This window comes from Neodiprion virginianus, chromosome 3 (assembly GCF_021901495.1).
Source record: "Neodiprion virginianus isolate iyNeoVirg1 chromosome 3, iyNeoVirg1.1, whole genome shotgun sequence".
NCBI classification, from domain to species: Eukaryota; Metazoa; Arthropoda; class Insecta; order Hymenoptera; family Diprionidae; genus Neodiprion; species Neodiprion virginianus.
Genome location: NC_060879.1, coordinates 6,986,305 through 7,000,722, shown reverse-complemented (window position 1 = coordinate 7,000,722; position 14,418 = coordinate 6,986,305).

Genomic DNA, 14,418 nt, shown 5'->3' with positions numbered 1-14,418 from the left:
GGATACATGAAATTAAAGACGAGACTAAAAATCTTCCAATATTCGTAGCAGAACAATGATTTAATTGAAGTATAGGCACCTAAGAGAAAAATGTATACATAGGTCGTAAATAATAAAAGATTTGATGTCATAATGATGCAGAGATCAAAAAGTATACATGTATATGTGGTTCATGTACGACGATATTATTGTATATGATACATTCAGGATTAATACGTGATGCATGCTATGTATTTTATAATTTTCCAGGAGACAAACTGGATTATCTACAATATTACGGCTATAATATGGAAAAAGAAGGATTATTCATTTCGAAATGGGATTCTATTCGACGCGCGCTAGATTTATTCCATAACATTAGTATTCGCAATTATTCCAACAACTTTTCATTTGCTCTCTCGATCTTGAATTTTCGTAGGCGTAGAAACTAAACGCTGGTTTAGCTAGTCGCAAGGAGAGTATCTACGTTAGGTGGAGAAGAAGAATTGTTTTTCGAAAATTGTTCAAGGGAAAAAATATTCAGAGTAACTGTAATACATCACGAATGCGCTAATTTTGATCGAGATGAAATTGATGCTCCGTACATGAGACGGTATTTAACGCAGTGTAGTGATTTAGAGACCTGATGAGGTGATAGTGAGAAAAAAAACGAAGCTTCTTGAAACTTCAAGTGTATTTTAGCACACATTTAGAGGGTACGAGCAACATTTTTATCACCCAACTGTCGCAGAACCGCAGCGTTATTAGCTGACCCGTTACCTGTGGAATATATCTTAAGTCAACGGCTGACTATGAAAGGGCCTGGCCGCTTGAGTCTGGAATCGGCAGGAAGGATGAAGTGGGTATTTCTTGTATAAAATGTGAGAACTGAAATCATTACGCATCATATCATACATCGTACATCATACATCGTACATCATACATCATCATACATAGTATTAACGGTCGAAACCAAAGTTTGGATGTCGGATATTCAGAAAGTGACGTCACCAATTCAAAATCAGCTAGCCGAATTCCTCAGTCTGGAAACAACCGCGCAGTAGAGCGGACGGATGAGAGTCGCGCTCCGCAAATTTCGAGCACCGTGTTCTCAACCTCCCGGATCCCGCGCTTCGGGTCCGCTACGTATTTCGAGTACCGGGTTCTCAACCTCCCGGATCCCGCGCTTCGGGTCCGCTACGCGGTGAAACTCGACTTCCAGGATAAGCGCTCCGTGGCTCCTCGTTCATGTTTACAATAAATTATTTCAATTCGTTTTTCGCGCAAGCCCAAATTCAATAGCTGTCAGTACGCTAATAAAATTTCTATAACTTTACAATCTTCTCATAATCTTTCTGGTAGATTATATCGATAAAAAAATTATGTCAAACCTTACACATTATTTTTGATTTGTTCTCATGCTGAAAATATTTATTAGTATTCGGGGTATAACTCGAGGTGGTTGGCGGTGGTCGTTGGGGGTGGTTAGGGGTAGTTGCGGGTAATCAAGGTGATTCAGGAGGAGGGGGACGAGGATTTGTGCTCGCTGAGTTTAACAATTTTATAATATTCGATGGCAATTGTAATTACATTTCATCTAATCTTCTTCAAACGTGTCATCCTTACAATAAATTATTTCAATTCGTTTTTCGCGCAAGCCCAAATTCAGTAGCTGTCAGTACGCTAATAAATTTTCTATAACTTTATAATCTTCTCATAATCTTTCTGGTAGATTATATCGATAAAAAAATTATATCAAACCTTACACATTATTTTTGATTTGTTCTCATGCTGAAAATATTTATTAGTATTCGGGTATAACTCGAGGTGGTTGGCGGTGGTTAAGGGTGGTTGCGGGTAATCAAGGTGATTCAGGACGAGGGGGACGAGGACTTGTGCTCGCTGAGTTTAACAATTTTATAATATTCGATGGCAATTGTAATTACATTTCATCTAATCTTCTTCAAACTTGTCATCTTTACAATAAATTATTTCAATTCGTTTTTCGCGCAAGCCCAAACTCAGTAGCTGTCAGTACGCTAATAAAATTTCTATAACTTTATAATCTTCTCATAATCTTTCTGGTTGACTATATCGATAAAAAAATTATATCAAACCTTACACATGATTTTTGATTTGTTCTCATGCTGAAAATATTTATTAGTATTCGGGGTAAAACTCGAGGTGGTTGGCGGTTTTAGTTGGAGGTAGTTAGGGGTAGTTACGGGAAATCGCGGCGATTCAAGAGGAGGGGGACGAGGATTTGTGCTCGGTGAGTAAAACACTTTTATAATATTTGATGGCAATTATAATTATATTTTATCTAAAATATTTGAAACTAGTCATGTTTACATTGAATTATTTCAATTCATTTTTCGCCCAAGCACATATTCAGTAGCTAGGAATAAGCTTATACAATTTATTATATTATTAATTAATTAACGAATATTCTTATAATATTTAATGGCAATTGTAATTATGTTGCATTCAAAATTTTTCAAACTTGTCATGCTTACAATAAATTATTTCAATTCGTTTTTCGCGCAAGCACAAATTCAGTAGCTATGAATAAGCTTATACAATTTATTATATTATTAATTAATTATTTAATCAATTACTCAATTACATTAATCCTTACACAATATTTTCGATGTGTTCTTATACTGAAAATATTTATTACTATTCAAGGTATAACCTGAGGTGGTTGAAGGTGGTCGGAGGTGGACGAGGAGGACGAGGATTTGTGCTGGGTGAGTAAAACACTTTTATAATATTTGATGGCAATTGTAATTATATTTCATCTGAAATATTACAAACTTGTCACGCTTACAATAAATTATTTCAATTCGTTTTTCGTGCAAGCACATATTCAGTAGCTATGAATAATCTTATACAATTTATTGTATTATTAATTAATCAATTAATATTCTTATATGGCAATTGTAATTATATTTCATCTGAAATATTACAAACTTGTCACGTTTACAATGAATTATTTCAATTCATTTTTCGTGCAAGCACTCATTCAGTAGCTATGAATAATCTTGTACAATTTATTATATTAATAATTAATTAATTAATATTCTTATAATATTTAATGGCAATTGTAATTATATTTCATCTGAAACATTACAAACTTGTCACCTTGAAAATGAATTATTTCAATTCATTTTTCGTGCAAGTACAAATTCAGTAGCTACGAATAAGCTTATACAATTTATTATATTATTAATTAATTATTTAATCAATTACTCAATTATATTAATCCTCACACAATATTTTCGATGTGTTCTTGTACTGAAAATATTTATTACTATTCAAGGTATAACCTGAGGTGGTTGAAGGTGGTCGGAGGTGGACGAGGAGGACGAGGATTTGTGCTGGGTGAGTGAAACACTTTTATAATATTTGATGGCAATTGTAATTATATTTCATCCGAAATATTACAAACTTGTCACGTTTACAATAAATTATTTCAATTCGTTTTTCGTGCAAGCACATATTCAGTAGCTATGAATAATCTTATACAATTTATTATATTAATAATTAATTAATTAATATTCTTATATGGCAATTGTAATTATATTTCATCTGAAATATTACAAACTTGTCACGTTTACAATAAATTATTTCAATTTATCTTTCGTGCAAGCACTCATTCAGTAGCTATGAATAATCTTGTACAATTCATTACATTATTAATTAATTGATTAATTACATTAATCCTTACGCAATATTTTTGATGTGTTCCAATACTAAAAATATTCATTACTATTTCAGGTATTACCCGAGGTGGTCGGAGGTGGACGAGGAGGAGGACGAGCTGGACGAGGAGGAGGACCAGGTGGACGAGAAGGAGGACGAGGCGGCCGAGGAGGAGGCGGGGTGGGTCGTGGGAGAGGACCTCTCCTCTCCTCAGAGGAGGGGAGGGGGAGGGGCAGGGAAGGGGAAGAGGTGGGCGGGGAGGGGGAAGGGAAGGGAAGGGAAGGGAAGGGGAGCGGGGAGGGGGGGGAGGGGGGGGAGGGAGGGAGGGAGGGAGGGAGGGAGGGAGGGAGGAAGGGCGGGCGGGGGGGAGAGATTGGGGGACGGAAGTCGATGCGAGCCCGTTAGAGTTAATAGAGAAGAACACTCCCTAGCCCACACTCCGACCGTTCCGCCCTCCCTCCCTCCCTCCCACCCTCCCTCCCGCCCTCCACCCCTCCCCGCCCCTTCCCTTCCCTTCCCTTCCCCCTCCCCACCCACTTCCCCCCCTTCCCTGCCCCTCCCCCTCCCCTCCGCTGAGGAGAGGAGAGGTCCTCTCCCACGACCCACCCCGCCTCCTCCTCGTCCACCTCGTCCTCCTCCTCGTCCACCTGGTCCTCCTCCTCGTCCAGCTCGTCCTCCTCCTCATCCACCTCCGACCACCTCGGGTAATACCTGGAATAGTAATGAATATTTTTAGTATAGAAACACATCAAAAATATTGTGTAAGGATTGATGTAATTAATCAATTAATTAATAATGTAATGAATTGTACAAGATTATTCATAGCTACTGAATAAGTCATTGCACGAAAGATAAATTGAAATAATTTATTGTAAACGTGACAAGTTTGTAATATTTCAGATAAAATATAATTACAATTGCCATTAAATATTATAAGAATATTAATCAATTAATTAATAATATAATAAATTGTATAAGATTATTCATAGCTACTGAATATGTGCTTGCACGAAAAATGAATTAAAACAATTTATTGGAAACGTGACAAGTTTGTAATATTTCAGATGAAATATAATTACAATTGCCATATAGGAATATTAATTAATTAATTAATAATATAATAAATTGTATAAGCTTATTCGTAGCTACTGAATTTGTGCTTGCACGAAAAATGAATCGAAATAATTTATTGTAAGGGTGACAAGTTTGTAATGTTTCAGATGAAATATAATTACAATTGCCATTAAATATTATAAGAATATTAATTAATTAATTAATAATATAATAAATTGTATAAGATTATTCATAGCTGCTGAATATGTGCTTGCACGAAAAACGAATTGAAATAATTTATTGTAAGCGTGACAAGTTTGTAATATTTCAGATGAAATATAATTACAATTGCCATCAAATATTATAAAAGTGTTTTACTCACCCAGCACAAATCCTCGTCCTCCTCGTCCACCTCCGACCACCTTCAACCACCTCAGGTTATACCTTGAATAGTAATAAATATTTTCAGTATAAGAACACATCGAAAATATTGTGTAAGGATTAATATAATTGAGTAATTGATTAATTAATTAATTAATAATATAATAAATTGTATAAGCTTATTCATAGCTACTGAATTTGTGCTTGCGCGAAAAACGAATTGAAATAATTTATTGTAAGCATGACAAGTTTGAAAAATTTTGAATGCAACATAATTACAATTGCCATTAAATATTATAAGAATATTCGTTAATTAATTAATAATATAATAAATTGTATAAGCTTATTCCTAGCTACTGAATATGTGCTTGGGCGAAAAATGAATTGAAATAATTCAATGTAAACATGACTAGTTTCAAATATTTTAGATAAAATATAATTATAATTGCCATCAAATATTATAAAAGTGTTTTACTCACCGAGCACAAATCCTCGTCCCCCTCCTCTTGAATCGCCGCGATTTCCCGTAACTACCCCTAACTACCTCCAACTAAAACCGCCAACCACCTCGAGTTTTACCCCGAATCCTAATAAATATTTTCAGCATGAGAACAAATCAAAAATCATGTGTAAGGTTTGATATAATTTTTTTATCGATATAGTCAACCAGAAAGATTATGAGAAGATTATAAAGTTATAGAAATTTTATTAGCGTACTGACAGCTACTGAGTTTGGGCTTGCGCGAAAAACGAATTGAAATAATTTATTGTAAAGATGACAAGTTTGAAGAAGATTAGATGAAATGTAATTACAATTGCCATCGAATATTATAAAATTGTTAAACTCAGCGAGCACAAGTCCTCGTCCCCCTCGTCCTGAATCACCTTGATTACCCGCAACCACCCTTAACCACCGCCAACCACCTCGAGTTATACCCGAATACTAATAAATATTTTCAGCATGAGAACAAATCAAAAGTAATGTGTAAGGTTTGATATAATTTTTTTATCGATATAATCTACCAGAAAGATTATGAGAAGATTATAAAGTTATAGAAATTTTATTAGCGTACTGACAGCTACTGAGTTTGGGCTTGCGCGAAAAACGAATTGAAATAATTTATTGTAAACATGAACGAGGAGCCACGGAGCGCTTATCCTGGAAGTCGAGTTTCACCGCGTAGCGGACCCGAAGCGCGGGATCCGGGAGGTTGAGAACCCGGTACTCGAAATACGTAGCGGACCCGAAGCGCGGGATCCGGGAGGTTGAGAACACGGTGCTCGAAATTTGCGGAGCGCGACTCTCATCCGTCCGCTCTACTGCGCGGTTGTTTCCAGACTGAGGAATTCGGCTAGCTGATTTTGAATTGGTGACGTCACTTTCTGAACATCCGACATCCAAACTTTGGTTTCAACCGTTAATACTACGTATGATGATGTATGATGTACGATGTATGATGTACGATGTATGATGTACGATGTATGATGTACGATGTATGATGTACGGTGATATGATATGATGTATAATGATTTTAGGTTTCACATTCCATACAAGAAATACACACTTTATCTCTCCTGCCGATTCCAGACTGAAGCGGCCAGGCCCTTCGATGGTCAGCCGTTGACTGAAGATGTATTCTTCAGTGAACGGGTCGGCTAATAACGCTGCGGTTCTGCGACAGTTGGATGATGAAAAATTTCGCTCGTTTCTTTCAAATGTGTGTAAAAATACACTCCAAGTGTTAAGAAGCGTCGTTCTTTCTCTCCCCATCACCTTTCTAGGTCTTTAAATCACTACGCTGTTTTCGCTGCGTTTTCTGAGTTCCTGAGGGTCCAATAAGTCAGGTACGGGTCATTTGAATCGAATATGAAACAAAAAATTTTCCGCTCAAAAAATGAAGAAAAAGTAAGGCTAACCCCTTTGCATTTTTGGCGAAAATTTTTGCGATTCTGAAATGTGCTGGAATAAATTCTTCCATGCTTTATTCGGACGTGATTTTGCGAGAGCAATCGATAGGGCGCAGTTCCAATACGCCCCGATCGGCGCGTCCAAAGTTACAACCAAAAAACGAAAACCTGTGTTCTCGAAATTTTTCAGCAGGTGCTTTTTCGTTCGCCATTTCTCTCCTGTTGATCTCACGTTCCTTTCGCTGTGTTTTCCTAGTTCCTGAGGGTCCAATTATTCAGGTAAGGGTCATTTGAATCGAATCCGAGACCAAAAATTTTCGGCTTCAAAAATGAAGAAAAAGTAAGGCTAACCCCTTTGCATGTTTTGCGAAAATTTTCGCGATTCTGAAAAGTGCTGGCATTAACTCTTTCCTGCACTATTCCGACGTAATTTTGCGAGAGAAATCGATTGGGCGCAGTCCCAATACGCTGCGATCGACGCATCAAAAGTTACAGCCAAAAAACGAGAACCTGAAATTTCGACATTTTTCATCAGTTGCTTTTTTGCTCGCCGTTTCTCTCCTGTTGATCTTACGCTTTTTTCGCTGCGCTTTCTGGGTTCCTGAGGGTCCAATCAGTCAGGTAAGGGTCATTCAAATCGAATGTGAGACCAAAAATTTTGGGCTCGAAAAATGAAGAAAAAGTAAGTCCAACCCTTTACCATTTGTTACGTGGGGGTGAGAATGTACTCAGCGGTGGTAGTTAATGATTAATTGAATAATCAAGCTTCCACGTAGCCACAATGAACAAAAATCAAATCTCAGATAGACCTACCTTTCGATAAGCCGGTAATTTGTAGGATCGTGTTGGTATAGTCCTGTACAGGTCTGTGACGTTTGTTGAAATGATTGAGGCGAATTTATAGTAATAAAAATGGGAAAAGGTTGTCGTTCAAAATAAATGGTTCGACGTGATTCAACTGGTAAAAGATAAAGTATATTTGGTACGATATGGTAATTGAAATGTGTGGTAACAATGAGTGTTGATAATGACGTAACAATTTATAAAGTGTTTGAATTTATGTAACAATCCACACCGACGGACGAATTTATATTCAAATGCAGAGAAGCTGCAGAATCGCTAAATTTGACCGTTTGCGTATTTGAGCAAATCGTGTGTTATTCTATACTAATGTTATTATTATTAGATACCAAGAACATCTATCCTGAATGATACTTATAACTAGCTGGTCGTGATTATTGTATTGTATCTCTCTTTGTAGATTATCTTAAATTAATTATATTTCCAGTTGTTATTTCTTGTTGGTTAAATCTTGGAAACAATACGTATGACTTAATTGGGGTAGTGAAGCTAGCCACCAACTCTAATCTTACCTTTGACTAGATATTATGATAGTAAATTTTGATTAGACAGGTGAAGACATTAGAATTCGTTCAATGTTGATGATTAGCACTCGGATTGACTCATCTTTAGATGTAATACGGCGAGATTGAGAGCCGTTGGATCGTGTCGGTCTGCGTCAGTAGAATTTCCGGATCAGGGCCTCACCTCGAGATCGGAAGGGTTGATGAGTCCGAACGTTGTTAACTTTGAGCACTTAGTCTTTGTAAATTTAGAATAATACTCTACTATCGAAAGCTATGGTTGAAAATGTCAATTTGATTCACTCGCGGTTTTGATATATATTGAAGGGTGATTCTAACGATTATTATTTCAAGATGATAATGTAACTGGTTATTATTATAAACACTTAACATTACCAGATCCGGATTGAATCTGGGCAGAACTTGGTTATTTTTGATGAAAACCGAATATCATAAAAATGTCTATTTTCGAAATAAATAGATTTAGTAAAGAACAGGAAAGATGATTCAAATTCTTTCACTTCAAATCACAGGATAATATGATTGCTCGAATTTGTCGGATTAGCAAGAGGCTTTAGGCCGGTCAAAACTAAGATTTTCCGAACGCTACTATTGCTCAAGATGGGCTAATACGGGTTGACGTCCACGCACCTCGCGACTTAACAGAAGAAAGACGCGGCTTCTTGGGCCTGAGGGTCCAAGGAGCTGCAGTTGTAATGAGTTACAACGGTAATTAGCCAATGAGGTGCGAAGGCGACCCCCTGGTGCCCGAATCTATATGGTCAGCGCTACTCCACGCTCTTTGACGGTGTTCCGACGATTCTCAATCTCGTCGGTGACATATTAAAAATATGAACAAGAGATATTTACGTACAATATTCACACATTCATTCATACATCCTGATAAGCAATCTATTTTAATTTAGTTCACAATGGATGAATAGTTTATGCTAAATATCAATGATAATTTTGCCTTAAAAAGAGAGGTATTATTAGGCTGAGCTCCGCTGTTACTAGCTCAGCAGTCTCCTATCTCAGTTCTTGGTACCAGTCATAAGAAACAATTTGGAACCTAATACTAGGGATTATTGTCGGTCTCTACGTGACTTTTGCCACGTGGAACTCGCCGTTATTAGAATATGAGATTTTAATGAAATAATATCTGTGCATTGAAGAAATTAAAGAAATGAAATGAAATGGATTTTGAAAAAGGTACGCCAAGGCGGTACCCTACCCTACCCTATACCCTATCCTATACCCTACCCTATACCCTACCCCTCCCCTCTCCTCGTCCCTCCCATCCGCCGCCCCTTCCCGTCCCGCCCTCTTCTTCAGCCTAGTCCTACTCCTGATTCTGTTCCTACTCCTACTCCTGATCCTACTCCTACTTCTGATCCTACTCCTATTACTACTCCTACTCCTATTCCAGATTCTACTTCTACTTCTACTCCTGATTCGGCTCCTACTCCTACCCCTGATTTCACTCCTGATCCTACTCTTACTCCTGATCCTTCTCCTACTCCTACTCCTACTCTATTCAATACTTTAGAATGATATACTCAGAGTGCACGAATACTCGTCATCCTCGTCCACCTTGTTCTCCTTGTCTTCCTGGTCCTCCTCCTCGTCCACCTCCGACCACCTCCAACCACCGCCAATCACCTCCAACAACCACCGATAACCACTTCGGGTTATACCTGGAATAGTAATGAATATTCTCAGTATAAGAACACATCGAAAAAATATTGTGTAAGGATTATTATAATTAATTAAATCATCAATTATATAATAAATTTTATCAGCGCATTTATAGCTACTGATTTGTGCTTGCGCGAAAAATGAATTGAAATAATTTATTGTTAACATGACAAGTTCGAAAAATTTTAAATACAATATAATTACAATTGCCATTAAATATAATCAAAATGTTAAACTCACCGAGCACAAATCCTTGTCTTTCTCGTCCACCTTGTTCTACTCGTCTTCCTCGTCCTCCTCCTCGTCCACATCCGACCACCTCCAACGACCACCGCTAACCCGAGATGGTTACCGGTGGTAATTAATAAATATTTTCAGCATTAGAACACGCAAAAATATTGTGTAAGGATTAATATTATTTTTTTACTGACACATTTTACCAAGAAGATTATGAGAAAATTATACAAAATTATATAAAATTTATTAGCACAATGATAGCTACTGAATTTGGGCTTGCGCGAAAAATTATTTGAAATAATTCATTGTAAACATGACAAGTTTAAAAGATTTTAGGTACGAAATAATTACAATAGCCTTTAAATATTATAAAAATGTTATTCTCACTGTGCAGAAATCCTTGTCTTCCTCGTCCTCCTCCTTCTCCTCCTCGTCCACCTCTTGTCCCTGAAGTTGAGTTTCACTAGGTAGCGGAGCTTGAGCGCAGGAACCACGAGCGCTTGTCCTGGAAGTCGAGTTTCACCAGGTAGCGGACCCGGAGTGCAGGATCCAGGAGGTTGAGAACCCGGTACTCGAAATCTGCGGAGCGCGATTCTCATCCGTCCGCTCTACTGCGCGGTTGTTTCCAGACTGAGAAATTCGGCTAACTGATTACTACAGATCGATGACGTCAAAATAGAAAAAAATTTGGGTGACGTCACTTTCTGAACATCTGAAGATCTAAGCTTTGGTTTCGAAGTTTAATACTATGTATGATGTATGATGATGTATGATGTATGATGATATGATATGACATATAATGACTTTAGTTTTCACATTTCGGACAAGAAATACACACTTCATCTTTCCTGCCGATTCCAGACTCAAGCGACTATATGTATAGGCCCTTCGATGGTCAGCCGTTGACTAAAGATATATTCTTCAGTTAACAGGTCAGCTAATAACGCTGCCGTTCTACGACAGTTGGATGATAAAAATTTTTGCTCGTACCTTTCAAATGCGTGTTAGAATACACTCGAAGTTTTAAGAAGCTTCGTTCTATCTCTCCCTATAACAAAAAAATCGCCGACAATCACCTTTCTACCTTTTCACCGGGATGTATTACAGTTACTCTGAATTTTTTTCCATACGGACACTTTTCGAAAAACAATTCTGCTCCTCTACCCAACGTAGATATCTCACCTGCGACTAATGAAAACAGCGTTTCGATTCTATGCCTACGAAAATTCAAGATCGAGAGAGCAAATGAAACGTTGTTGGAATAATTATGAATATTAATGTTATGGCATACATCGAGCGCGTGTCGTATGGTATCCCATTTCGAAATGAATAATTCTTCTATTTTCATATCATAGCCGATTATTTTAGATAATCTAGTTCCTCTCCTGGAAAATTATAAAATTTATGGTATGCATCACGTATTAATCGTAAATGGATCATATACTTTTTGTTCTCTGCATCACTATTACATCTGAACTATTATTATTTATGATCTATGTATACATTTTTCTCTTAGGTGCCTATACTTCAATTAAATCACTGTTTTGCTACGAATTTTGAAAGAAATTTATTCTCACTATCAATTTCTTGTATCGCCAACAAATCGGTAAGTACACACAGGCTTAGTACTGGCTTGGGCCTACTATTGCGAAGACGATGTTACTCGGAATGTGAATGCAGCTAGTATCATGTCGAAATCGAGAACTCCCTGATATTCTGTAATAAATTCTTAACTCTACCGTTGGAACATCTTAGGGAGCGCAAGCACACGACGATTTCCGGTTGTCACACCAAAGCCCATTAGGGCAGCTGCCTTTATATTCTTCAGTCAACGTAGGAGGTGTTTGGAGGTGGTTGGCGGTGATGGGATGAGGTCGAGGAGGACGAGAAAGACGAGGATGACGGGGGGGGGGGGGGGGCGAGGGAGAGGGGGACGAGGTGGACGAAGAGGACGAAGGTGGTCGGAGGTGGTCGGTGGTGTTCGGAAATGGTAGGAGGTGGTAGGCGGTGGTAGTATGTGGTCGTAGATGGTAGGAGGTGATAGGAGGAGGTTAGTGGCAGTAGGAGGTGGTAGGAGGTGATCGGAGGTGGTCGAGGAGGACGAAGACTACGAGGATGTCGAGGTGGTGGAGGAGGATGAGGAGGAGAGGGACAAGGTGGATGACGAGCACGAAGGTGGTCGGAGGTGATCGGAGGATGTTGACGGTGGTTGGAGGTGGTCGGATGTAGTTGGGGTGGTTGGCGATAGACGCGGTTACGCTTCATCTCACGGGGATGATCGAGCTGATCGCCATTTCTAAGGCGCAGTCGACAAGTAGTCTTACGTACTCACTTTGTACCGACTCAATCTCAAGCTTTGATACCGACACTACTTTGGTTGCTACGAATGTCGGTGCGAGCTCGGTAGGTAGAGTCGATAGAGCAGAACCCCCCCACGCTCCCAGGCCCACCTGGACCCACTTGCCCGCCAAAAACTGGTCACAACAATTCACCCAGGGGTATTAGTCTTTATGTTCTTCAGTCAACGTCCCGAGTAAACGCCACAGTATGATGGGTTGCCTACCTCCAAGGTACACAAATGCCGATAAGATAGGTCTACCTAGTTATGGGTAGGTATCGCGTCTGTAGTCCTCGCGAGCGTTGACTGATGTATAAAGATTCACAGCATTAAGTTATTTTTCGTTTGGGGATAAAAGCAGTTTCACGTGTATCAAACAAGCAACTGACCACGCCGGTAAAACAAGTTCTTCATAACCAACAACTATCGCGTGCGTGCAAAATGTTGGTAACATACCGTCGTCATTGTGAAAATAAAAAGTTGAGAAAATCTCGCACAAGAAATACGTACGCTGAAATTATACAGTCGAAAAATAAATGTCAATCAAATGGACGAACGTATATCGTTTGGTTTCATATCACTTGAATACTGAATACGTGAAATCTTTTATAGGTGACAGTAGCATCTTTAAGATGCTCAATTTATTTTTTTGAAGTTTCTTATCAAGTCAACTTTGACCTGCAAATATTTTGGAAAAATTTTGAATTGCTTTATTTTCAGTTTACATCATTTCAAGAATGTTTCTATGACATTTTGTTCTTTCTGATTTGATGAGCACTTTTAAGATTTCGAATTGAAAAAATTCAATTCCTCAAGTTTTGGAATATCGGAAAAACTATGAAACATTTTTCTGTTAGCTGTTAGCACGTTGATAATATGTAGAAGGCTGAACCTGTTTTCTGAGCTTGAGATGACAAAAGCTTTTTCGCCACGAAGTAGATACGGTATGGCGCCTGTGAAAAGGCAAAGATTTAGAGATCGGCGGGATGAGGTCGAAACCAATAGCAATAGCAACCAGGTCCTGTAATACAATACAGAAATGATATATGTTTTCGGACAGTATAAAACATAAATAATTATCCTGTTTCATATATGAATCGTCTCTTGTCTCTATTACATTAGGGAATTTTCCTCTTGGCAGTCCGTTTTTTTCGTCCCATCGTTAGATTTTATTTTTTCTGCTGTTTCGACAATTCTGTTTTGGAATACGTTTTTCGCGACTTCGTTGCTTGTGTTTGTAATTTTTGTTCAGCTTCGCAATTGCTGTTGCTCGGAGAAGTATCATATAATTCCATCAAGGATGTGTGAAACGTATTGTCAATGTCCATGACGTGTGACGGTTCAAATGACTCCTTTTGAATTGTAATTCGATTAGTCTGGTCAGGCTTTGGGTTTGAGGTGGACTCTGCAATATCCGTCTTTTTGTGCGTCCGCCAAAGATCGTGCCGTCATCCGTGTTATTCTGTGTGAAGATTACGTAAGTCATCTCTGTTTCAGAAATTTCTGCTACGCTAGTCATTGTTTTCCAAGATAATACAGCCATGGCTTCGAACGCGGAAATGCCAGTCTCTTGATTTTGTCGTTTTCGTACTCTCAAAAATTAAACGAGGAAAAAGATGTGTAGATGGAGAAGTCGTACTTTTAACAACCATATATTCTGTAGATTTTCTGACGCGTATGGCTATCTGAATCGAAGTATGGAGTATAATTTTGAACAATTGGTAAAACGTAGTTCAGCTACGTTAAATCGAAAAA